This window comes from Danio rerio, chromosome 14 (genome assembly GCF_052040795.2).
Source record: "Danio rerio strain M-AB ecotype USA chromosome 14, GRCz13ab, whole genome shotgun sequence".
NCBI lineage: Eukaryota > Metazoa > Chordata > Actinopteri > Cypriniformes > Danionidae > Danio > Danio rerio.
Genome location: NC_141034.1, coordinates 11154124 through 11178508, shown reverse-complemented (window position 1 = coordinate 11178508; position 24385 = coordinate 11154124). Strand labels below are relative to the sequence as shown.

At 36.9% G+C, this 24385-nt stretch overlaps 1 long non-coding RNA gene and 1 pseudogene across 3 annotated transcripts in view; both read right to left on the bottom strand.

Moving 5' to 3' along the window:
- LOC147840776 (uncharacterized) overlaps positions 1–24385 on the bottom strand; it is a 1215461-nt gene that overhangs the window by 1158676 nt on the left and 32400 nt on the right. The gene's annotated exons all lie outside the window — the stretch shown is intronic.
- LOC147840777 (uncharacterized) lies at positions 22059–24325 on the bottom strand (annotated as a pseudogene). The gene is made up of 3 exons (XR_015506985.1): positions 24237–24325; positions 23299–23943; positions 22059–23214 (listed from the first exon to the last, which is right to left on the bottom strand). The product of XR_015506985.1 is annotated as an uncharacterized LOC147840777 (transcript).

Genomic DNA, 24385 nt, shown 5'->3' with positions numbered 1-24385 from the left:
TCATAGGATAAGAAAACTCCGCTTTGAATAATAATGAGAAACCGGCGCGTCATCATTGCACGTGCAGTACTGCGCTACGTCGCCGATTTTGATCCCGCCCCAAAAATAATTTTAAACCCGGAAGCTGAAATTAGCTGACAAAAGCTCAAAATTATCCAGTTTTCCCCACAAATAAAGCTGACAGGTGCTAACATTGTCTTAACTGATGCTCAACACACACACATCTGTTAATATAAAAAAAAGTTCTCCAGAGTGTCCTGAACCTTTAAGGCATGTATTAAGTTTTGTTTTTAAAGCTACTGTAAACATGTGGATAATATTTAACATACAGACTGGACAAACCAATAAAATCTCATGGCAATTCATAACTTTTTGATTTAGTGGCTAATTAAAACGATTTGCTTATCTAAAAATGACGGTTGGGTTTAGGGGTGGTGTTAGGTGCCACGCTTCCTTTTTAAAATCGTACAATTTCATACGACTGAACTCAAATTCGTATGAATTATTATTATTATTATTATTATTCCTGGCAAAACGTAAAATACTTACGTTTCCTCGTGAGATCAGGCTGGACAAACACACAACAGTTTATTGACAAATATTTATTAACATATATTTACATATATATATATTTCCATATATTTATTAACTTCAGTGTTAAGGCATGTGTTATGTTTTGTTTTTAACACTACCCTTAAACATGTGGATAACATTTAACACACAGACTGGACAAACACACAACACAGTTAATTTACAAATATTCACTTTACTTCAATGTTAAGGCATGTATTAAGATTTGTTTTTAAAGCTACCCTATAAACGTGGATGCTATTTACAGACTCAACAAACACGGCACAACTTATTTACAAATATTTAAACATTCTTAGCACCTGATTGTCTATTGATTAATAACTGAATCATGTGGTTTTCTCGATATTCATGTGAATGTGAGCTAGTATAAATAGTCTATTCACTGTAGGGTTGTTGCTCAGAATTATGCTTCAGGCGATATATCAAAGTGCACGCTCCCCTGACCTAAAGAAGAACCCAGGAATCCAAATCATTTGCTCCAACCACTTGAATCAAAAGGGTAGATTTATTATTTAAACTAATGTTTTGATGGATAATAATAGTTCAAATCAATTCAAGTCTATTTATAATGCACTTTTCACAATAATTATCTATATAAGGTGCACATTATTACTACATTACAGTACAAATTAGAGTTAAGGATCTATCAAGCCAAAGCAATAAACCTCAAAGTGGTCAATAGTAGATCTAACTCAAAAGTAAAGTTTGTTTCTTGACTGATTATGCCTTTTGGATTACAACAACAACAAAAGGCAAAACAAGGAAGCTATCTGCTGGCTAATCCTAGCCCACTTTAGAATTACAAAAGAAGTCAGTCCCACTTTATATTTAGTGGCCTTAACTAATATGGACTTACATAAGAATTAAGTTTGTAACAATGTACTTATTGTGTAAATACATGTATTTACTGTGTACTTATGCTTGATTAAATACATGTATGTAATTACATCTGTAACTAACTTTTGTAATTACATTTGTAAATACACAGTTGACCATCCCTTACACCTTAACCCACCCTTAAACCTACCCATGCCACCAAACCTGTCCATAACCCAACCCCTATCCCAACTCAAAAGCACCACAAGTGTTCTCAAATACATTATAAACACAGTAAGTACATTGTATTTATTTTTTTGATGTAAGTACAAAGTAGTTAAGGACACTTAATATAAAGTGGGACCAAGAAGTCATACTCAAAATACAAATACCTATTACATGACACACTCCAATGCAGTGGTTTTCAAACTTTGTCAGCTGAGGGCCCCTTTGTTTAGGGCGAATTCTTTTGGGGCCCCCCAAAAAATTAAAACAACGCACGCAACCCCCCCTAAATTATAAACTTTACTTAAAGGGCACCTATGGTGAAAAATCTACTTTTCAATCTGTTTGAACAGACATGTGTGTATGTATAGTGTACAGACCGTCATATTGGGGTGATATAAACACACCTAGTCTTTTTTGTTTCAATTTAACAACATAAAAACGGTGGACCAATTGGAGCGGTTTTTAGATCGACCGCAACTTGACGTAAGAGTGCGGTCCCCCGCCCACATATATATATATATATATATATTGTGCACGTATTTCATCTAATGTTAGTCAATCGAGAGTATTCATTAATATCACTGATATATATATATATATATATATATATACAGGGGCGCCTGCAGGATTTTATTCCAAAATACGCAGAAATCCAGCACCGCCCTGCCCCCCTTCCGCCAATCATGTCAATAAACACTGATGCTTGCTGTCAAAGGCTGCATTATTCAAGGGCATTCGTTATAACATAACTTGTTTCCTTTTTAATTTTAATATTTTGCTCAAATCTAAATGTAATAAAAGCACATAAGCACCAAGGAAAAATCCGACGCTCAAGACGTAATCTTTAAAATTATTACATTTAAAAAATTTGCCAATATTTGACAGAAAATTGTGATAAAATACAATTAGCCAAGCATTAATTAAATCCTTACTTTCCACTGACCGAAAATCATCCACCCGCACAGTTGAGTAGTGGACGGGCTCAGACTAAAATAAAATTTGTATATTTTTCTGGGAAAATAAATCCAATTTCATATAGCCTATTGTTTGTCTCTTTGTTCAAATATTTTTCTTGGTCAGTTATCTTCTAGATAAAATAGAAGAACCAATAACATTTGAAGTGAAGTGCTTCAAAACCCGCAATATGCTTTAACAATGCCGAACCACAAACTGAATTCTCAAATAAAATAATAATCTAGGCTAAACTAAAGTGAAATGTTCAGTTTCAGAGAAGCCTAAATTAAACTGTTTTCCCATGTTGCGCCGGTCAATTACAATTGAATTCATTTAATCAAATAATTTGAAAGAGCAGGGCAGGCGTTTACAAATTCGCATATTCTGAACATTTACCTCGGTGGAACAAACTCGGTTGGAAGTGTGAGACAATTCATAAACTCGTGAGAATGGAGATGTCTGCTTATTTATGCCAGTCTGTCAGATAAAATAGTTTAAAACACCTTGAATGGTAGCTGTTCGAGGAGGCTGCGCGGCAGCTGGATCTGATCTGTCTGATGACAGAGACAGCTCCCCGGCTCAGGTACTGATAATGAAACTGCAGTCTCCACCCCGTGTGGGAGATCAGTATTTGTCTCATTAGCTGTAGGCCTTTTTTTTAAATGTCTCAATTAAGTTTAGATGTTTTAATAAGCATTTAACCTTGTTTTAAACAATAGCTATCTGAATGGTGATTTTTAGGTGCGGAAAAAACGCTAGTGAAACTAAAGCCAATATATTTCTTTACCCATCTCCCACCATGCAAGTACATGCACACTTTAAAAAACACCTTTATATGTTGTCATTCTTTCTTGCTTTGTCAATATACCGTAGTGTATACTATTTAATAATTAATTTAAATTATGTAATAAAAAAAGCGCATTAATTTGCGCCCTCTCATGGTAGGTATACACAGTGTGTACAGCCGTATGTATATATATATATATATATATATATATATATATATATATATATATATATATATATATATATACATATACATATATATATATATATATATATATATATATATATATATATACATATATATATATATATATATATATATATATATATATATATATATATATATATATATGACATAGACTAGGTAGATTCAGGTCGCTGCCACGATTTCATATTAAATTATAGCTGACAGGCATTTTTGAATATCCCTAATATTACTGTATTATTACATGACACGCTTATGCAAAATATGTATATGTTGGCAAATGCAAATAAATGTATCTTCTACACATTCCTTCCACATAAAAATATAATTTATTCAGACACATGCTATAGTGCTTACTGTAGTTACTGTAGTAAAGTGTATTATACCATTTATGTAACAGTATTTTTGATATTAAAAGCTACAGCTGGGAAATATTTTAGCTGAATTAATAAAATAAAAAAAACATTTATATTTCTTCATTGCAAAATAAACAGACATAAAACTGTGTCAGCGCAGATGTGGACATCGGAGGAGTCAAAGCAGATGTTTTATGCCCGCTAAGACTGAGTGATCAACCTGTAAGGATAAATTCAAGAAACAGATGAAAAAACTGTTCTGATTAATGTAATATTTTATTCCACATATCTCTTGTGTCTATGTATTGTTTTCTTTTGTTAACCACATTTAAATTACTTTACAACTGAATTATAACAATTCCTTTAAAGACCAAATATTTGCAATAATGCTTAAACAAATTATATAGCGAAGGTCACCAGCAAACTGCCCTGTTACTTTTCAAAACAAAGACTTTAACATTGTGTAATATATTACTAACATTTGTAAACTCTTTACTAACATGGATTATCACTTAGTAATTAAGCATTTTTTAAGGAAATCAGAAAGCTTATTATGAAGTGTGCACTTCTCCAACATTAACTCTTTACTACACTGTTAACCCTTACTGTAGATTATGCAGTAAATAACTGTAAAATAGCCAGTGTTTTGCTGTTATAAAAGGAAACAGTATTTTACTGTAAAAGGAGCAGGATTTATATGAAATTTTGTAGTGCAAAGAATAAATTACAGTAATTTACTTTGTATCCATTACATATAGTTACTGTAATAATAAATGGTAAATTACTGCTCAACCATTATTACCCCATGTACTCTGATACTTTATGTTGCTATATATATATATATATATATATATATATATATATATACAGTATATATATATATATATATATATATATATATATATATATATATATATATATATATATATATATATATATATATATATATATATATACTTTTCAGTTTTAGTATATGTATGGTCAGTATTGAGGAGAAAGTGAAACAATGCATTGATGATAAGCTAAATTTCTCTGCAGACATCTTTGTGTTTTCTTTGGTTCCTTTTATGTTTTTAACATTGAGTATCAGGAGTCAACCAATGTCAATGTCACAGAGCTAATTAAAAGTTAAAGATATCGACGAGATGCATTTAAAGGCAAAAACATTCACACAGAGCAACCAAATTATCACAGTCATTTTTATAACTTTGTTTACTTTTCTATAATTAATCTAATTTGCCTAGTTTAGCCTATAGTTAAGCTTTTAAATTGCACTTTAAGCTGAAAATTAGTATTTTGCTAAATAACTAGTAAAAATGTGTTATTTAAAAAATATCTTAAACAGCACGTACATACATTTTTGCAGAGACTCAATTAATTTGTGTGGAAAACTTCAAATGAAGTAGGTAAAAGTGGCATTAACAGTATAGTATAAAGGCTTTCCTAAATAAATGTATTAATCAGGTTATTTTATTTATTTATTTATTGTTATTACTACAGGTTTGGAACAACATGTGGATCAGATTATCTATTATTATTATTATTTATTTATTTATTTATTTATTTTTTGCTTTAGATGAAGTTTTTATATTTTTATTGTTTTTATTCAATGATATGTGCATGATTGTGATAAATGTAGGCAGTTCCTTTGAAAATATGCTATGTACCAGGGGTGTCAAACTCCTGAAGGGCCGCAGCCCAGCAGAATTTAGTTCCAGCCCTGCTTCAACACACTACCTTTAGATTTAATTTGATCAGGTGTGTTTAATTAGTATAACTGCACTGTTACTCTGTAGATTGTGTAGTAAATAACTGTAAAAAACAATGATTTAGGCATCACCACACACTCCCACAGGCTGTCCGTCTTATTCTAAACACAAAGGTGTTAGAAAGAGTTTTCAGAAAATGCTGGCCCTTTAAGGGAGCCAGGTGTTTGATTTGTTTACTGCTGAGTGTGCTCTATGCTATGTCCATCAATTCAGATGTAGAGTGTGATATGTTTTAGGCTTTAAATAAGAATCTACGATGAGTAAGTAAAATGTGTTCAAATGTTTTTGAGGGTTTCTAAAATAAGGCTGTGTTTTAAGTTATACTGTTGTTATCTTGAACTGTGTACTTGAAAGCTACATTGTTAGCTAGTTAGCCTCTCCTCATATAACTTCTTACATTACTTTTGTTTAAGTACAGTATATGTATTTATTGGATATTGCATACTGCCATAATGTACAGATGCTAACAGTTGTATGTATCTTTCTGGCAACTAAGCCAAAATTAAATTCCATTGTCTCTGTAAGGTAACATGTGCACATCATCACAGGGAATCACAAAAACATGATACACATAGCCATCTACACACAAAAGGTCCACTGTCCGGTCCCAGGTTGTGAGTTTGTTGCTAAGTATTTTTCCGAGCTGTGTTTCCACCTATGAATTTATATTAGAAACAATAAAAAAGTTTGTTGTCATGAGATAATTATAATAGTAAAAGATTGGATCCTTTGGTTTTTCAGTGTTGCCAACTTTATTTTTGTTTTCTACAATTATTTTAAACTTTTTATTGAGATTTGACACAGTTTTTAATTATTTAAAACTTTAAAACTTAAAATATTTATTTTGTGTTTTTTGCTGTTCAGTTTTTTTTTTTTTTTTGCATGGTCAGCATTGAGGAGAGAGTAACACATTTCACTGCAGCACTTTGTGTGTGTGTGTGTTTATTGGATATGTGATTGTGATAAATGTTGGCAGTTGCTTTAAAAGTATTGCTAATACCAGGGGTTCTCAATCCTGTTCCTGGAGATCTACCTTCCTGCAGATTTCAGTTGCTATCCATATCAAACACACCTAAACCAATTAAATAGGACCTGAACACCACGTGATAATTACAGGCAGGTGTGTTTGATATGGGTAGCAACTGAAATCTGCAGGAACGTAGATCTCTAGGAACAGGATTGAGTACCCCTGCTATATACCATGGGGGTCAAACTCCAAGTTCCTGGAGAACTGCAGCGCAGCAGAGTTTAGAATCCACCATGCTTCAACATTACCTGTAGATTTCTAACAAGCCTTAATTAGTTTGATCAGGTGTGTTTAATTAGAGTTACAGCTTAAAGTCCCGGTCACACTGCACTCTTCTCCCTATAGACTTCCATTCATACGCATGTGAGTACTGCAGACCTGGAATGATAGCTCACGAGACAAATTTCATAATTCGCAGCATTGGAAAGTTCAAACTTGGAGAACGCTGACATGCGAAATCACATCATGTGATTGCTTGAGACCAATCAAAGATCAAAACATGACCTCTCTGGCTTGCTTTTTCAATTTCTAATTATTTTGTTTAATTCCACTACTCGCTTTGTTTAATTCCACTTCACAGTGCAGTATGACAGAATATTGCATGCTTAAACGTTAGTGTGACCGCAGCCTTACTGTGCAGACCTGTAATATGTAAGACAATATTTATATCTGCTGATTTCTTAATTTTGTTAAACATTTTCTGTTATTTATTTGTTTGGTGCCAAAACAATAAAATAAATTTGTCTGAAAAAATTTTATGCCTTCTATTTTTAAATAACAGCTAAGAATGCTGATTAATTTTAGTAACACTACAATAACTATATATGACATACTATTAATGTGTATGCAGTATAATGCTGTGATTTGTAACACTACAATACAGTAATTAACTCTACACAGTTTCCAGTTAGTTACCACTGCTGCTCTATTACAGTAATTAACTGGCAACACTGTTGCCAGCTACTCACTGTAATGGTTCAGTTACAGTAAATAACTGGCAACACTGTTGCCAGCCACTCACTGTAATGGTTCAGTTACAGTAGAAAACTGGCAACACTGTTGCCAGCCACTCACTGTAATGGTTCAGTTACAGTAATTAACTGGCAACACTGTTGCCAGTTACTTACTGTAACCGAACTTTTACAGTGAGTAGCTGGCAACAGTGTTGCCAGTATTCTACTGTAAAAAACCCCGGTAAGGTCTAACAGTGTAACATAATTGTTCTTAATATATATATATACATATACTGACAGATTATCCGTATTATGCGGACCGCACTCAAAGTTGAGCAGCTCTTCGTCTGTTATGGCGGTCAGCAGCAGGGAAGTGCCGTTTATCTGTCAGTAAAGTTCCCCGACAGGTGAGCCCTGCAGATTCCTCTGTGGCCCCCATCACTGACTCAGCGGAGAAGTCACTTGCTGGCCCACTACGTTGTTGGTCTGCCCGCGTCTTGGGTATAGTTGCCTGCTATGCATGATCCCCACTAGGCGATCCCATATGCTTATAACGTCATGGTTAAGTCACCCCCTGGGTGGACCTTTGTCTTCCCTCTCCGCTAACCACACTTCTATGTGCACTCCCCCTTCTTAGGGCTAGTCCATATGTAAATTCTGCCATCTTTCTCCCCCCTTGGGTAGCGGATGGCCTCCGCAGCGTCCTCCCTATCGGGACTGCACGCTTCCCAACGTACTCCCTAGAATTATCTAGACGCTCACGACTTCCCAAAAAATATATCTGAATCCGTAAAACTTCTGTTGAAGTAGGATAAATTATTGCCAGGGACACGTTGGAGGACCGCGCCTCCCATGATGTGGGTGCGTCACGCTTGCTTGACTATCCCCTCATCGGGGGCGTTGGTAAGGTGCAGTCATTATGGCGCTTTCCATAGTTCTCCCATACGTGGATTTTCCAAGATCAAATCCACTGTATAGCACTGAAGTTCCCCAACCGAAGGGGAACGTTTGAGGTTACAGAAGTACCCCTTCGTTCCCCGAGGAGGGGAACAGAAGTGCTATACTCCGTCGCCATAATGACTGTCCCTTAGCTGTTTGAAAGTCTCTTCAGCTTAAAAGGATGGCGTTTGCTCGCTCCAGGTGTGCTTATATGCTGGGATAATTGGCAATGAAGCACACCTGCGCAAGCTTACGCTGCTAATTCATTGCATTCATTGGCCCGTTCAATACTCTTTCAGACAAGCAGCTTCTGAACCGAATCCTCCCCTATACGTGGATTTTTTCAAGATCAAATCCACTGTATAGCACTTCCGTTCCCCTCCTTGGGGAACGAAGGGTTACTTCTGTAACCTCAAACGTTATAATGTTGGGTTAGTGGTAAGTCTGTTTACAAATGTAACGTGTTGAAGTAGTGTACACTTTACAACAATGTTCCTAAATCCTTTAACTAATGCTTTGCTAGAGATAAATCATGTTAGTAAAAAGTCTACAAACATAAATAACATGCCTGTTGAACAATGTGAGTTGTTCAGTATTTGCTGCATTAAGTAACATTACTATTTGTATAAGTTTCCGTAAAAAAAAAAATCGTTTTACTGAATAAATGTTGTTTATTTAGTTATGTTATCTAGTCAGTGAACAAATACATTATTGGCTAACATCATTGGCTAATTACATCAAGCTGTTAATACAAGGAGATACAATAGAACATGACTAAGTTAACGTTAACAGTTTATGCCAAACAAACTCGTTCATCATACTTTTTTAACTAATGCATTAATATGTTTAGTTAACATTAACAAAGATTAATTATTGCTTAACAGATATGCTGTTTATTATTAATTCAAGTTAACTAATGTATGAACTAACATTCATATGCCAAACGAAATATACTAAATAAATATTTGTCGCGTTTGTAATGAAATACACATACACTGAGTTATTACATTTTCTAACATTGGAGAATGAATATGATGCTCCAGTTCAAAGAGACAGTAGCTCTTGAGAGGAAACTAAGAGCAACGGGCTGCCGATAATGTTTCCCAGTCTGTTTGAAGACCTAATGTATACCTGGCCATCATCTACAGACAAAAAGCCTGACTTAAACTGTACATCAATGTATATTTTCCCAAATACACTGGCATATTGTTAGTTAATCGAGAAAATTCAAAAATATCACTGACTAGAGTTTAATACTAGCAGTCGTAACATAATCAGATGGGAAATGTGGATGGTAATAAACAAGTTATTATAAAGTTTCAGTTAACTTAACATTAAAGAAGACCTGCTGCTCACCATTAGCTTCCATGCAATAAAAGACAGAAGAAAAGAGAGCAAAATTAATGAGTGTGCAATGAAAATTGTGGTAACTGCATAATAGGTCAATTGTTTATTTTTTGCAATCCAAAATATTTTATTTACATTGACATAAGTTTTTTAATTAAACGTGTTTTTTATTTGAAATCTTTAATTTTTTAATTACTACATACTTAATTTTTCTTTAAAACTAAATATTTTTGATTGAATAATAAAGAAACAAATCTAGCTCCATAAAATACATGTTGTTTTGCTTTACGGTTGCTGTAAAAGTTTAAAACTGTATGTAAAAATGTGCTGCCACCCAGGTAAAAAAAAAAATCTGAGCTTTATCACGTTTGTACAATATACTTTTCACATTCTTACAATATAATATCACGTTTGTACAATATAATTATCACGTTCTTACAATATATCACGTTTGTGCAATATAATTATCACTTTCTTACAATATAATATCATGTTTGTACAATATAATTATCACGTTATTTGCCGCCATACGTGCGCACAGACTTCTCGCGCTGGATCAGTTGAGCGCGCGCGTGAAGATCCCCTGTGCGCTCGCGAGCTGTAGTTTTCTCGCGTGCAGACCTGTAATCTGCTCACGGTTCACTTCTCCTCGCGCGCAAACATCACCGCTGCGCTCGATTAATATTGGCATTGATTTGCCGCCATACCACGGCGACTCCTACGACAAACTGAAGCCCTTTGGAATCTGTATAAATGGAGCCATTGATGGGTTGTTGAGAGCTATGATTTGGCTTCATGCCTTTTCAACAAACAGTGATCCCAAAATCATTGCTGGTTATTTCATAGCAGAAGTTGAAAAGAGGCTTGGGACACCTTCCTGGATTCGCTCCAATCTGGGAACAGATAATGTCACAATGGCAGACATGCAAATATTCTTGCGATGGAGTATATATCATAACGTCACTAACTGTTTTATTACTGGGTCTAGTAATCACAATCAGTAGCTGCAAAATTTCCCCATGTCTCAATCCAAGCATAAAATAGAACTTAATTAATTCTGTAAAACGAGACATTTTCTCATGCTTTGATCGCACCAGGTAAACGTAGCCTAAGCAATAAAGTTTTCACGTAATAACATGATAATTATATTGTACAAACATGATATTATATTGTAAGAATGTGATATTATATTGTAAGAACGTGAAAAGTATATTGTACAAATGTGATATTATATTATAAGAACATGATATTATATTGTAAGGATGTGAAAAGTATATTGTACAAACGTGATATATTGTAAGAACGTGATATTATATTGTAAGAACGTAAAAAGTTTATTGTACAAAAGTGATATTATATTGTAAGAATCAGCACACAGCCCACTTCCCATAGTAACAGATGACAGAAAAGAGGCGTGAGGGACTATCAAATGCCTGCAAGCTTCGTCATTTAACAACAAGAACAACATTTAATATTCTTTTTTTTGTCACAAAGTACAGCAAAAAGCAGCCTATACAGTCACATATGCTAAATTTTAAGGAGTGTAAATATTGCTGTTATGACAGAGTTAAACACGTTCAGATAAAGAAAAAAATATATGAAAAAAGCAATTGATCACGTTAAAATGACAGTTAATATGCATGTATTTTTACACATTTAATCACATGTTTGCATCACTGTGATCAGAAAAGAGACAGGCTGCACTGGCAAGCAGTATCTTCATAGAATCGTTTAATTAAAATAAATGATCAACAAATGAATCTGTCTTAACAGTCTTTACAAGTGAAGGCATTATCAACACACAATATAAATCCCCAACTAGAAAAAATACTACAAACAATAAAAAACTATTCAAGAAAATACTTAAATAACAGACAAATCCAAATGTCAATGCAAGTGGGCTGCATTTCAGACCTATTCAGCTTGATGACGTATAATGTCTCCGACACCGCCTGTAGTCCCATTTAGCTTTTTTTTTTTTCTTTAAGAACGTCTTTTTAAAAAAGCATAACTGATTTTAAAAAATCAGGAGTGTGATGTAACGTATGTGTTTTATGTCGTAGAACAAAACATGAAAGTATCTTGAGTTTGTGTTAGCCACAAATCTTATTTAAGCGATTTAGCTGAAATTCCATTGAAAAAACCTATTGACTTTGGGACAAGGGAACCGAGAACTGCTAAAATGCTAACTCGCTTCCGGGTTTTTGAATACAAATTGACGTCATAGTTCCTCCACTTTATTAGACTTTAACTGAAACCTCACTTTTACCTTGTTTTAGCCAAGCTGTTTATGTTTAGATGTGTATTATACTTCTGTTAAAGGGCATCTATTTTTCCCCTTTTACCAGATATAAGATAAGCCTTTGGTGTCTACATAATGTGTCTGTAAAGTTTTAGCTCAAAATACCTATCTGATAACTTATTGTAGCCTCCAAAATCTGCCCATTTTGGTGCCCGAGTACAGTGTAGCTCTTTTTGTAGCCTGTGGCTTTAAATGCAAATGAGCTGCTGCTCCACGCCCATTGTTTCGACGAGCTTGTCTGCTTCTCCTGCTTTACAGCAGATAAACAGCAGTCAGTGATAGGGAAAGACAAAGATAAAGCTTAAATACAGCTAATTAGTCAAAAATACCAATTAAGTTTATGTGATGTATTTGTGGTGGAGTTTATTTAAGCCTTTCTGAAATGATGAGTCACACACAAATGCCCTTTGTAGTACACACACACACACACACACACACACACACACATACACACACACACATATTAGCATTTACTGACACCATGCGGCCGTGATTCCTATAGCGGTGAAGAATTTCACAGTGATTTTACTGACTTTATTACAAAAATGTTCGGTTTTAAAAATGTTTTAAACTTATAAAATTTATGAAAATCAGAGAGTTGGAAAAAAAATGGTAAATCCAGTTTATTTGCAAACAAACATTCTATGGACATGTGTATACATGTTATGATAGAAAAATGGCACCTGTGGGGAAATCGCACTCATATGTCACGTTGGGGTGGGCCTCAAAACCACTGGGATTTGGATCCTATTTCAATGCCAGGAAATTTAAAAAAGTAGACTTACTGCGTTTCTACCACTCCAGTGTGACTGTGGACATACTATACCAACACAATTCTGTCCAAACAGCTTACAAAAGATAAATTTCATCATAGGTGGCCTTCAAATACAAAATTCTTTGTGGCATGTTCTCCTTACTGATGCAGCAACAAAGAAAAGTGGTGTTGGCATGATTGTAGACATGTTTGTAGACTTTCTACCATTTCACAGTGTGGATTTCAATACCATATTAAAGACTTAAATTGCTTCTTTTGAGCCCTATGACTGAAAATTACAACCAAAGCCATACAATAGCTGTTTCCATTTACCTATTTTTATGCACATTTTGGATATGCGCATAAAAAAACGGTTAATGGAAACGGCAAGATGCGAATAATTTTTGAAAATGTGCATAAAAATGTATGCGCATAACTGAGTATTACAAGCTTTTTATTTAATAAGAAAAGAAGCGCATAAACTGCGATGGAAACACTTTTACCGCATAAATTTCAGCATGTGCATTAAAAAAAGTCATGTGATTCTTTTATAAGAGATCATGTGATGATATAAATATGTGTGAATGGATAAACCAGCAGTCTGAGCACATTATAAAATATCCAAAATATTGTTTTGGTCATTCTAAAATGATATAGTTGGATAGAAACGCATGTTTATTCGCATGTCTTTTATGTGAAAATCCAGTTAATCGCATTTTTGGATGGAAACATAGCTATTGGAACTGAACTTTGGCAGCTGATGATGACGTTACACGAAAACACGAGGACGCAAGATCGCTGAAGAACGCATAGTGAGAAACAGCCTCTTTTTCTCTCTCCACATGAGCAGACATCAGGTGCAGCTGTGAGAGGGGCGGCGCCAATTATAAAAGCACGCTGTTGGCACTGTTTGAGGAGTTCCCTGTCCTGTTTGCCCTCGCTGTCGTTGTGTGTGGATGCATTTCTGTGTTGCATTGTGTTCATTATCATTCAAAGGTGCTGTTTGTGAGCTTTTGACACATCTAAAGCATAAAAATACCATAATGTGTTTGCAGATATTTATGAAAATTTTTGTCTGTCTAAAAAATAATGGTAAAGTCAGATATTCTGATTTGAAAATGGCCATTTTGTGCCGGAATGTTTTACTTTCTTTTGGTCCCTTTAACCTGCCCATAGTTAGTTTAGCCAATTATATTTTAGCAACTCGAGATTTTCATTCATTCAGTCAGGAAAGCTCTGACTGAAGTGTGTGTCCATGACAAAAATGCAACCTCTGGTGGACAGTATGTTTACAGCCTCTCAAATGAGAAGCAAATTCAGAGGTTATTAATCAGCATATAAGTATTACAAACGTAAACATTAGGTGTGCAGATTACATTATAACCCCATGTCCTAAAAACACGCTACATGAGGATATATAGAGTGAAAAGCCATTTGACTGCACCAAAAGAAACACGACAGGAATTTAAATACAGCTATTTAGAAGCACAGAATAGTGCACTTACTGAACTCCAAAGAAATGGTAAGATATACTCGAATTAATACATATTAAACCTCTTTAACATTAATAAATGTACATGCTGAATCACTGATAGATGTTGGCTTGCACAGTTATAAAGTTCAATTTCAAACATTTTTTTAAAGATGTAAGGTAAACTATCTGCTGCTACTTTCTGTAGTATAGCAATAAATGTCATGTAAAATGGTGGTTTCTTTTATTTAGAACACAACTTAAATCAGCCTTTAGGCTCAATAGTCAGGCTCCCTCTAGTTAGCGTCATCAATCTGGCAACCTGTGCCTGGGGGTGTTTTGAAAAAGGGGTTCAATACCAAGTTCAACCACTGGGTGTCAAACTTACAAACTTCACTTTTAAACCTTATAGAGTCATCTGGTGAGATACTCCCTAACATAATGACAATTTTGTAGTTGTGTTGTAAAACAATGCTAACTGTGCGCAAACATAGTCCAAAATGATTGAATGCATTTTTATTTACTGTTTTTTCATATTAGAAGGCCACAAAGTGTAAGGGCCAACACAAGGTTACAGAAGGGGCTCGAGTCCCTGTCCTTTATCTTCCTTCTGCCCTTTTTTTCTGGGGAATTGTATTTGATAAAAGAATGTATTTATAATTGTATATGTGTTCTGTTTACTGACAGCTTTCCCCGTCAAAACAAATAAAAAAGCTTAATATAAGGTTGTGTCAAGTTCTTCTCTATGTGTCTACGCATGTGGTGAGGTGAGTACATTGCAGTGAAGTTTACATGCATTTCAGTTACTAACTGACCTTTGTTACAGTACACTATGATAGGCAAAGTTGCCAAACTAAATTAATTTGTCTTTAAAGTGTGAAGGTGAGTGTTAAGAGTATGTCCTTACCTGCTTGTTTGTGATTTGTCCTTGTGCGTTGTTTGCATGTTTCCTCTCAGAACACATGCTCTTTATTGTGAGTTTTTCATGTGCTCGCTCTAGACCTGTGTATTGTCCTGTCGTGTCTTGTCATTCTATCTAGACTCCAAGGGTCTTAGTTTTGGTTTTGTTCCTCCCTCTCTGCGAATCTCTTCTACCCTGTCAGGCCACCTACTTGATGTAAGACTGCTCAGCTGATCTTAGCTGTGCTCGGATTCCTCCACCCACAGCCATTGCCTTCCTTCTTCTGCAGCACCAGCCACGAAGCTCAACCACTTGTCACTCCACGAGTTTGTCACCTTGTGGGTGTTACACAGATCTGTTAATCCAGTCTTGTCTGCCACTGTCTGAATGAACTTTTTTTTTCTCTCTTTTGAATTTCAGAATGAGGTGTTTTTGGTTTCCTAGAGGATTTATTAATACTGTTTCACCTGCATATTAAATCTGTTTTTTTTTTGCCTGACAACGATCTGACTAGCAATGGATTCAGCAGGTGCTCACCAAGTCAGAAATGCAGTGACACAGCAAGACATTCTCCTGGGCCAACACACTGGCACTTCACAGGAGGTTGAGTTTACATTTGCTTGTGTTACTGAACTCAACGCACAAAAGTTCAGTTGAATGTCAGAGTTGGCAGGTAGGCAAGAGTCTTTTAAAGCTTACCTTATTCACCGCTATTCTTCTCAGGCTGGGCTGAGAGGAATAGGGGTTAAAAAGAACTTCACGGTTAAAAATAAAACAAAGTTCTCTGCATCCTTGTATTGACTACAGAGGTCTCAATGACATCACTGTTAAGAACATGTACCCTCTGCCTTTGATATCTTTTGCTTTTGAATTATTGCAGGGAGCCAAGGCTCTTACTAAACTGAACCTCCACAATGCCCATCACTTGGTTTAGATACGTGAGAAGGATGAACGGAAGACAGCATTCAACCCGCTCATAGAACATTTTGAATACCAGCTTTTACCTTTCAGGTTCACTAATGTCCCTGCTCACTTGCAGATGCTAGTCAATCATGTGCTGAGGGATATGATGAATAGATTTGTCTTCATATACCTTGATGATATCCTCATCTTTTTCCTTTCCAAACAGGTACAAACTCAGCATGCTTGGCAGGTTGTGCAGTAGCTAGTAGAGAACCAGCTTTATGTCAAGATGAACTAGTATCACAGGCTTATTCTGAAAAACTAGTCCCATGGACGTTACTGGAGACCTCGAATTATGTAGCCGGAGGTGCGTATAGCTGCATTTCATTTTTTAAACGAACACTATGGGGGGTATGATGCTGTTCCTTTTCCGCGCTTATCATCTGACCGCTTACCTCCATGTGGAGGGCTTTCCCGCTACAACCGGTTTGTCCAGTTAGCTCGTCATGTGCAACATGTAGTACCTGATGCCTTATCCAGAGGTATTCCGGTGCAAGAGGTTGTAGGTCATACTGCCATCAGTCAGCCTAGCAAGGCAGATCCGAATTAGCCAGCCAGTTGGGATGAAATTGGGAGAGCTCAGAAACTTCATTTGTCCTGCAAGCTCTATAAGAGACAGCTAAGCAAGCTTTCTTACACAAAAGAAAGGTTCACTCGATGAGGAACTCCACCATATTTGGTCTTTGACAGTGGCCCTCAATTTACTGCGCAGTTACTCAATGAAACTTGGAAACGATGGGGAGTAGTTCAAAAACTCAGTCCTGTATACCATCTGTAGACCAACTTTAATGAGAGGATCAACCAAACCCTGGGCATCGTATGTTCAGGACAATCACTATGAGTTCAGGTGTGCCATAAAATCAGAATGGCAGGAAAGTATCACTCTCACTCCTGCTGAAATTGCATTAGGACGTAAATCGAAGGATCAATTAGGCAGACCGATCCTTAAACCTCCTAATTAAAACCACATAACATACAATACACTTGAAAGGCAGAAAGCTTTTTGGACCAATAATGGTAAAGACCTGCCAAGCACAAGAGAGACAAGGTAGATGCTACAATAAACCTAAAAAACTAAAGTCCTTTGAGGAAGAAGATCTGGTTTGCATCCTAACACACCCTCTGTCTTGAACTGCAGATTAGTTTATGGCCAAATAAGCTCCAAAAAAGCAAGGTCTGGCAAAAATTGTAAAAAGGGTAGACAGTGTCAATTACAGAGTGGTAATGCTTGATAACCCAAGTCAATGTGATACTTACCATGTTGGAGAAACTAAAGGCATTTTATGGGAAGTCAGGGGGAAAGGCTGTGTAACATTTTTTTCCCCTGTCACAGTGTTTTATATAATTTCTACATGTAGTACTTAGCCCAATCATTGCGGGCGCTTTATATCTTGAGTCTTTGACCTGCCTAAAAGGGAGTAGAGAAAAAGCAGTAGACAGGAAGAGTTGTGCTCAGCACATGGAATGGCTTCTTTCATTTGCCGTTCTTTGTTAATGAACGATTATTATTTAGTTCAAATGAAATGAACAAGCACATTAAACAAACAAGAAAACTAATTACAGTAAACATCCAACACAGTCATTGGACTGGACCTTGGATTGTAGCTTCAAAGTTTTTGTAGCAGAGCAGCAACCTAAAAGGAAAAGGGCACATTAAACTCTCAGAATGGAAGGGAGAATCCTATAACACACACACACACACACACACACGCCAAACAGGGTTACAAATCATCATATCAGTTAAAACTCCCAATTACGACCATATGCAAAACACTTACCGAATGCGAATGATGTGCTCTTACATCAATTCACTAATCAATATAAAATTTACAAACCTACTAATACACTGTAGTATAGGGTAATGCATGTTATTTAAACCACCACTTAAACACACATACCTGACTAAGGGGAAATCAGTCATCACAACTCGTTTAGTTGACATTCCTAAGGTGCATAAATATTTAAAATGATTAACTCTTTACTGTTACAAATGATACAAAAAGCAATGCACCAGTGAACATTTACCTTAATATTCATCATAGAGTCCAACATTTTGTGCCACGAGGAAGCCACACCTACTGATATCCTTCCTCTACCTATACCCATAGTAACATTGTCACCGTACCTTGTGTACTCACTCTCTCCTCCAGTTCTATGTTACAGATTACCTTCAGTTACCTGCTTTTTCACGAAGTCACAGGTCATTTGAGCTAATTCGCTCCACCTGTTTCTCATCCCTTTTTTCCTATTTATAGCACATCATTTCCCTTCATGTTTGTCAGTCTGTTGTCGTTGGTGTGTGTATATTTGTCTGTTACCCCATATTTGTTTCCAGGGCTGCCAGTGAACGAGTATCCCGATGTTTTTGGACTGTTTCCACGGCACTTCCACTGCACTCACCAGACTAGGTTTTCTTTGTTTGGAAAGACTTTCTCCTCAATAAATACTTTGTGTTCTGCACTTGAGTTCACTCCTTCTTCTACCCGTGACAAACATCTGTTGTACATGAAACCCCATGAAAGTAAGGATCAAAAGAATTCAGTTTGCCCAAGTCTTGTTTACATAAAAATGTTTCTTGTAAACATAAAATGTCACAATTTTGCATTAATTTAATAAACACTGAGCGCCAGGCAACATCCCCAGCACTGTCACCAACTCACAGGTCAACTCACATGTCTGCCGTGTTTCACCAATGTGCTCCACTCTGATGATGATTTACGTTGCTCCTCCATTATCATATATTGTCATTTTTTCCAAGCTCACTTAATGAACCCAGGCCATTAGTTATTATACGACTTATTCCTAGTTGACTCTCCACCAGAGGTGAGACAAAGTTATTGTTTGGCAAGTCTGAGGCCCCGTTTACACTAGTGCGTTTTAGTTTTAAAACAGCGTTTTAGATCAAAAACGATCTGCGTCCACACTAGCGTTTCACCTAGCGTCTCTGAACATATCTCCGTCCACATTACGCCACGAAAAACATATATCACGTGAACATTCGCGCACTGTGAAGGCGTTCGTGTTCTAGTATAAACAGAAAGCATGTGTCTCACACGGCATTTTGTGAATGTTAGTCAACAAACGCCGGTTAAACATTGAACGCCATGGCAAAGAAAGCAAGAGAGGTATTTTTGTGGACAGACGATGAGGTTGAGTTGTTACTAAACGTAACAAATGAATAACTGCACAATGGCGCCTAAAACAGACAACAGTGCAAACAACGCTCCCATTTCCATGCCCATGTTGTTGTTTACAGTACTGTCTTCCGGTAGCGTTAGAGCCATGTGTTATAGTCATGTGATAGGGCTTGACGAATAAGGGAAGGATACGCAATGACACAAAAGCCTCAATCAGGTAGCGAATCTCAGCAGTCCCGCCTCCGTTTTCAGATGTCTCTGTTTTTCCTCATCCACACTGAAACGGAGCAGCAGCGTTTTAAAATGAAAACGGCCTCTCCAGCGTTTTCAAAACGCTCCGTTTTCGGCGCTCGAGAACTCTGGCGTAGTGTGAACTCCTACTGTTTGACTTACGAGTCTTTTCAAGACTTTTAACAGAAAATAAAATGCATACAGATTGGGTATGCCATAGCTCATCCTTGTCTGTCTTTTCTTTGTTGTCATCTTTCCATGTGTCTGTTTTTGTTGTGTCTGAGCACATGGCTCAGCCTGTGTTTATGTTCACCATGTGCTCCTCTGTTCCTAGCTCCTTGTTTCCAGCTGCCATGCCCTCTTGTTAAGCCCTCATCTAGTCCTCGTTAGTCTCAGGCCCCATTTACATTAATGCGTTTTACTTTGAAAACGCATAAGTTTTGCTACGGTTACGCCATCCGTCCACACTACGCCGGAGTTCTCGAGCGCCGAAAACGGAGCGTTTCGAAAACGCTGGAGAGGCCGTTTTCATTCTGAAACGCTGCTGCTCCGTCTCAGTCTGGATGGGGAAAGACAGAGACATCTGAAAACGGAGGCGTGGCTGCAGACATTCGCCTCTCTGATTGGGGATTTTCCTCAATATTAAGTAGCCTAACACACAGTTCAGTCCTGAATCTTCTCCGTGTAAGTTCAGACTTCGCAAGTTTGATCAAGGCTGCATCTCTTCTTCTCAGTTTGATATGGAAAACATACCGAGGACACGCGTCAATCTTCACAGGGAACAGTGTACTTTATAACTTCATTCACATTACCCTGGCTACGTTGTTTCACTTTCTCAACAATAAAATGTAAACTTGATATAAGGAACTGCCTATTTTTATTTTAATATTAACAACTAAACAGACAGCAGAAATGTTGAGGCGTCATGCTGCATGAGCGTCATCTTCACTGTGTGGATATTTATAACAAAACGGAGCCGATAACAACTGCCTCCTTTTAATTTCAGTGAAAATACGAAACATACCCTCTCTTTTGCTGAATATCAGTTTTAATAATCGATAATGGCCATTATAAAAGTATAACATACAATAAGTTTATACATTATAGGAAATAAAGGCAAGCGATCAGTCAATATACAGAATGTAGGCTACGTGGTTACATTAATCATTAACTTAACTTTGCGCTCAGCCAAAACACGTTACCTGAGAACAAGTAATAGATTCAAATGACCAAAGTCAGGGAATATGTCGTTAGATAAAGACAACAAGATGAATGAAATATCGCGTTTAATAAATATAGTGAGATTAGATCCAGCAGGAGATGCTTGATGAGAAGTTCGACTAGCAGAGCTCTCATCTGGGTAGACAGGCTGCAGCGCTTGCCAAAGTGTGTGTGTGTGGTCACGTGATGTGCGTTTTCAGCGTTTTGGTGTGGACGGAGAGCAGTTCAGAAACGCTGGGTAAAACGCAAGTGTGGACGCGGATCGTTTTCATTCTAAAACGGCGTTTTAAAACTAAAACGCACTAGTGTAAACGGGGCCTCAGTGTTTACACCTGGTTCTCATGTCTTCGCTAGTTCATTGTTACTTGTTGCATCTTGTTACATGTTACTTGACTGTGCTTGTTTCTCGGTGCTGTTGTTGGTGAGATTGAGTTGTCTTTGTCTTTGATGTTTGCTTGTGTTTTTCAGTAGACCTTCAGTGTCATCCCCTTCTGGTTTATCCTTTTCAATTTTGTTTGTTTGAGTTAATATATTTATCTTATTTGTGCTATCAGTAACTTTAAGTGTCTAGTTCTTTTATTGGATTTATTTTCCCTTTTATTTCAGTAAGTTCAATTCTATTTTATTTATACCTGCTTTAATTTTAACAGCTTTAATTTTTCTTTGCTTTATTTTTATTTTCTTTTAGTTACCCCAGTCGGTCTTTATGTGTAAGTGTGTATGCGTTTTTATTCAGCTCTGTCTGCTGAGAGTCCCTGGCTGTTGGTCTTCTATCAGGCTACTACTGGTGAGACCACTACTCTCCAGGAGTGCCTCATCCAAAGCCTTCACCGGCATCTGCCTGGGCTGAGCATCCCGGCTCAGTTTCCTGTTCTCCAAGGATTCTGTGGTCACAGATTCCTTCGTCCAGAACTTACCAGCACTTCTTCCATTGTCTGTCTATTCCATTCAAGATTCCCCAGCGCTACCCTATTCATCACCGTTGCACTATGTTTCACCTTACCCCTACATCATATCACATTATTGTCAATAAACACCCCCTGCACTCATTATGCATTTGGGTCCCCCTTCCTCTAACCATGACAATTTATGGTTGAAAGATCTGTATTTATTTAACAAATCTTTTTTTATTTATTATTTTTTTATTAAAGAACATTTCTCAGATACAAAAAAATACAAATGTAAATTACTGAAAAAGTGCTAAACAGTGCTTTATCTTGTCTCCACAGCATATTGCACAAGAAGAGGTTGACCTTGTATTGCAAAATATGTCTGAAAAACTGAACCAACTTTCTGTAATTGTCTCCACCTGAAAGGATTGTTTCAAAACTAAAATATATCCTTAAACTAAATACCATGCCTTCGCCGTCAAAACATGTACTTGGATGAAGTGAGGATCAAAAATATAGTCCTCCTAACAGTTTTACTTATATCACCACAAAAAAAAAAATTTAGTGTTTACCTACTTTCTAAAGTGTAACTAGGACCTTTTGTCTCCACTTTATAAAAGAAAATCACACCCCAGTCCTGATTGTCCAAAACTCTGACATAAAATATCCAGTTTTGCTAAACAGTCATTTTTTAAGTTTTCAAAAAAAAATAAATAATAATAATTCTAACAAATTTTTTTTTTACACATATCCATAGAGAGACTGGTGTGTGTGTGTGAGAGAGAGAGTTTGAGAGAGCCAGATGAGCGATTGTGTGTGTGGTCCCATTTGAGTATGTGTGTAGGACGGCTGAGATTAGAGGAGGGGGTGGGGGAGGCAAACACATGAACATAACATGCTTTTCTGTCAAGGCCCTACACTGCATTGCATTTGCAAAAGATCAGATTGGCCAAAAGTCTGTCAGTCATTTGTGCGCGATGAGGGCGCAGAATGATGCCACCATTGCTGAAAACACGCTCCACTGGAGCACTAGATGCAGGCACTAGCAAGACTCTGATGGCAACTCGGAAGAGTGAAGGAAGAGTTTTCATGTTCAGTGCCCACAACAAAAGGACATTCTGTCCTTCTGCAATTACAATGTAGTGACTTAGCTGTACTCCTGGCATGGTTGCTACATCCCGTTTCTGCCTCTTATGGTATTCAGCAAACAGTCCCTCTCCTTCTCCAATGTCCTCTAGCTCCTCTTCATCAGGCAGAGGCACAGGTAGCTCAGTCTCTGCAGCGTCTTGCAGGATCAATTCTGGAAATACATGTAACGATGACAGCAGAAACAAGAGAGCCCTTTTTACACTGATGTTGGTGACAGTGTTGGACTAAAAGATGTAATCATTGTGAGTCAATTAGATCAGATTAAGATCAAATGATTAAAAAGTTGCATTAAACTTAATAATATTCACCTTTAACTCATTGTGCCACCTCTGCCTTTGTGTTACAAGTGACCAGCACATGGGGCTCCACCTACAGCAGAGTAAAAGCTGGATCCAAGGCCGCTGCTTGATTGTGTCTGAAAACAGGGCAGTGATTCCTTCTTGAGACTGGGCCATTTTCACATTAATGAAAATCCCAAGAAATCTTTTTTTTCAGGGATGTCTGGAGACTTCTGACCAGGCCACTCAGGAAACTAACTTGAGGTTTCAGATTCTCGATGTGGTGATTGAGGAACAAGACAGATGGAACAACTGCACTGATTGTGATGACATTCTGTCCCTACGTCAAATCAATTGCTTCCATAAATGGTTTCAAGATGTCCACCAACTCTTTCAACAGATTCCACTCTCGTGGTGAGAATGACAGCTCCTTACGCTCAGCCTGTTCAAGAACAGCACAAAGCTTTAGGTGATCACACTGAAGGACTGCTTTTACCTGCCTCTGTGTTGAGTTCCATCTCGTTTTCAGTGCTTGTGTGCAGAAGTAAGCTAAGATTTGATCACTTGGAAGCAGAAGGACATACTACTTTTGTTTCTTTCAAAGCATCTCCAACAACCAGCTGCAGTGCGTGTGCAAAACACTTCAGGTTTCACTACTGTTTGCTACTACTTCTACTGGTTGCTTATCTTCCAGGGTTAAGTCACACCACAGCTCAGGGTCATCAAGATGACCTCCAGCATTTTGCAGGATCAATTCTAGAAATACATGTAACGATGACAGCAGAAACAAGAGAGCCCTTATTACACAGATGTTGGTGACTGTGTTGGACTGGAAGATGTAATTATTGTTAGTCAGTTAGATCAGATTAAGATCAAATTATTAAAATGTTGCAATGAAGTCAATAATATTTACCTTTAACTCATTGTGCCACCTCTGCCTTGTGACCAGCACATGGGGCTCCACCTACAGCAGAGCAAAAGCTGGATCCAAGGCTGCTGCTTTCAGGTAATTTGTGTCTGAACACGGGGCAGTAATTCCTTCTTGAGACAGGGCCATTTTTACATTAATATAAATCCCAAGAAATCTTGGGATTTAGCTTTTAGCTTTGATGTCGTA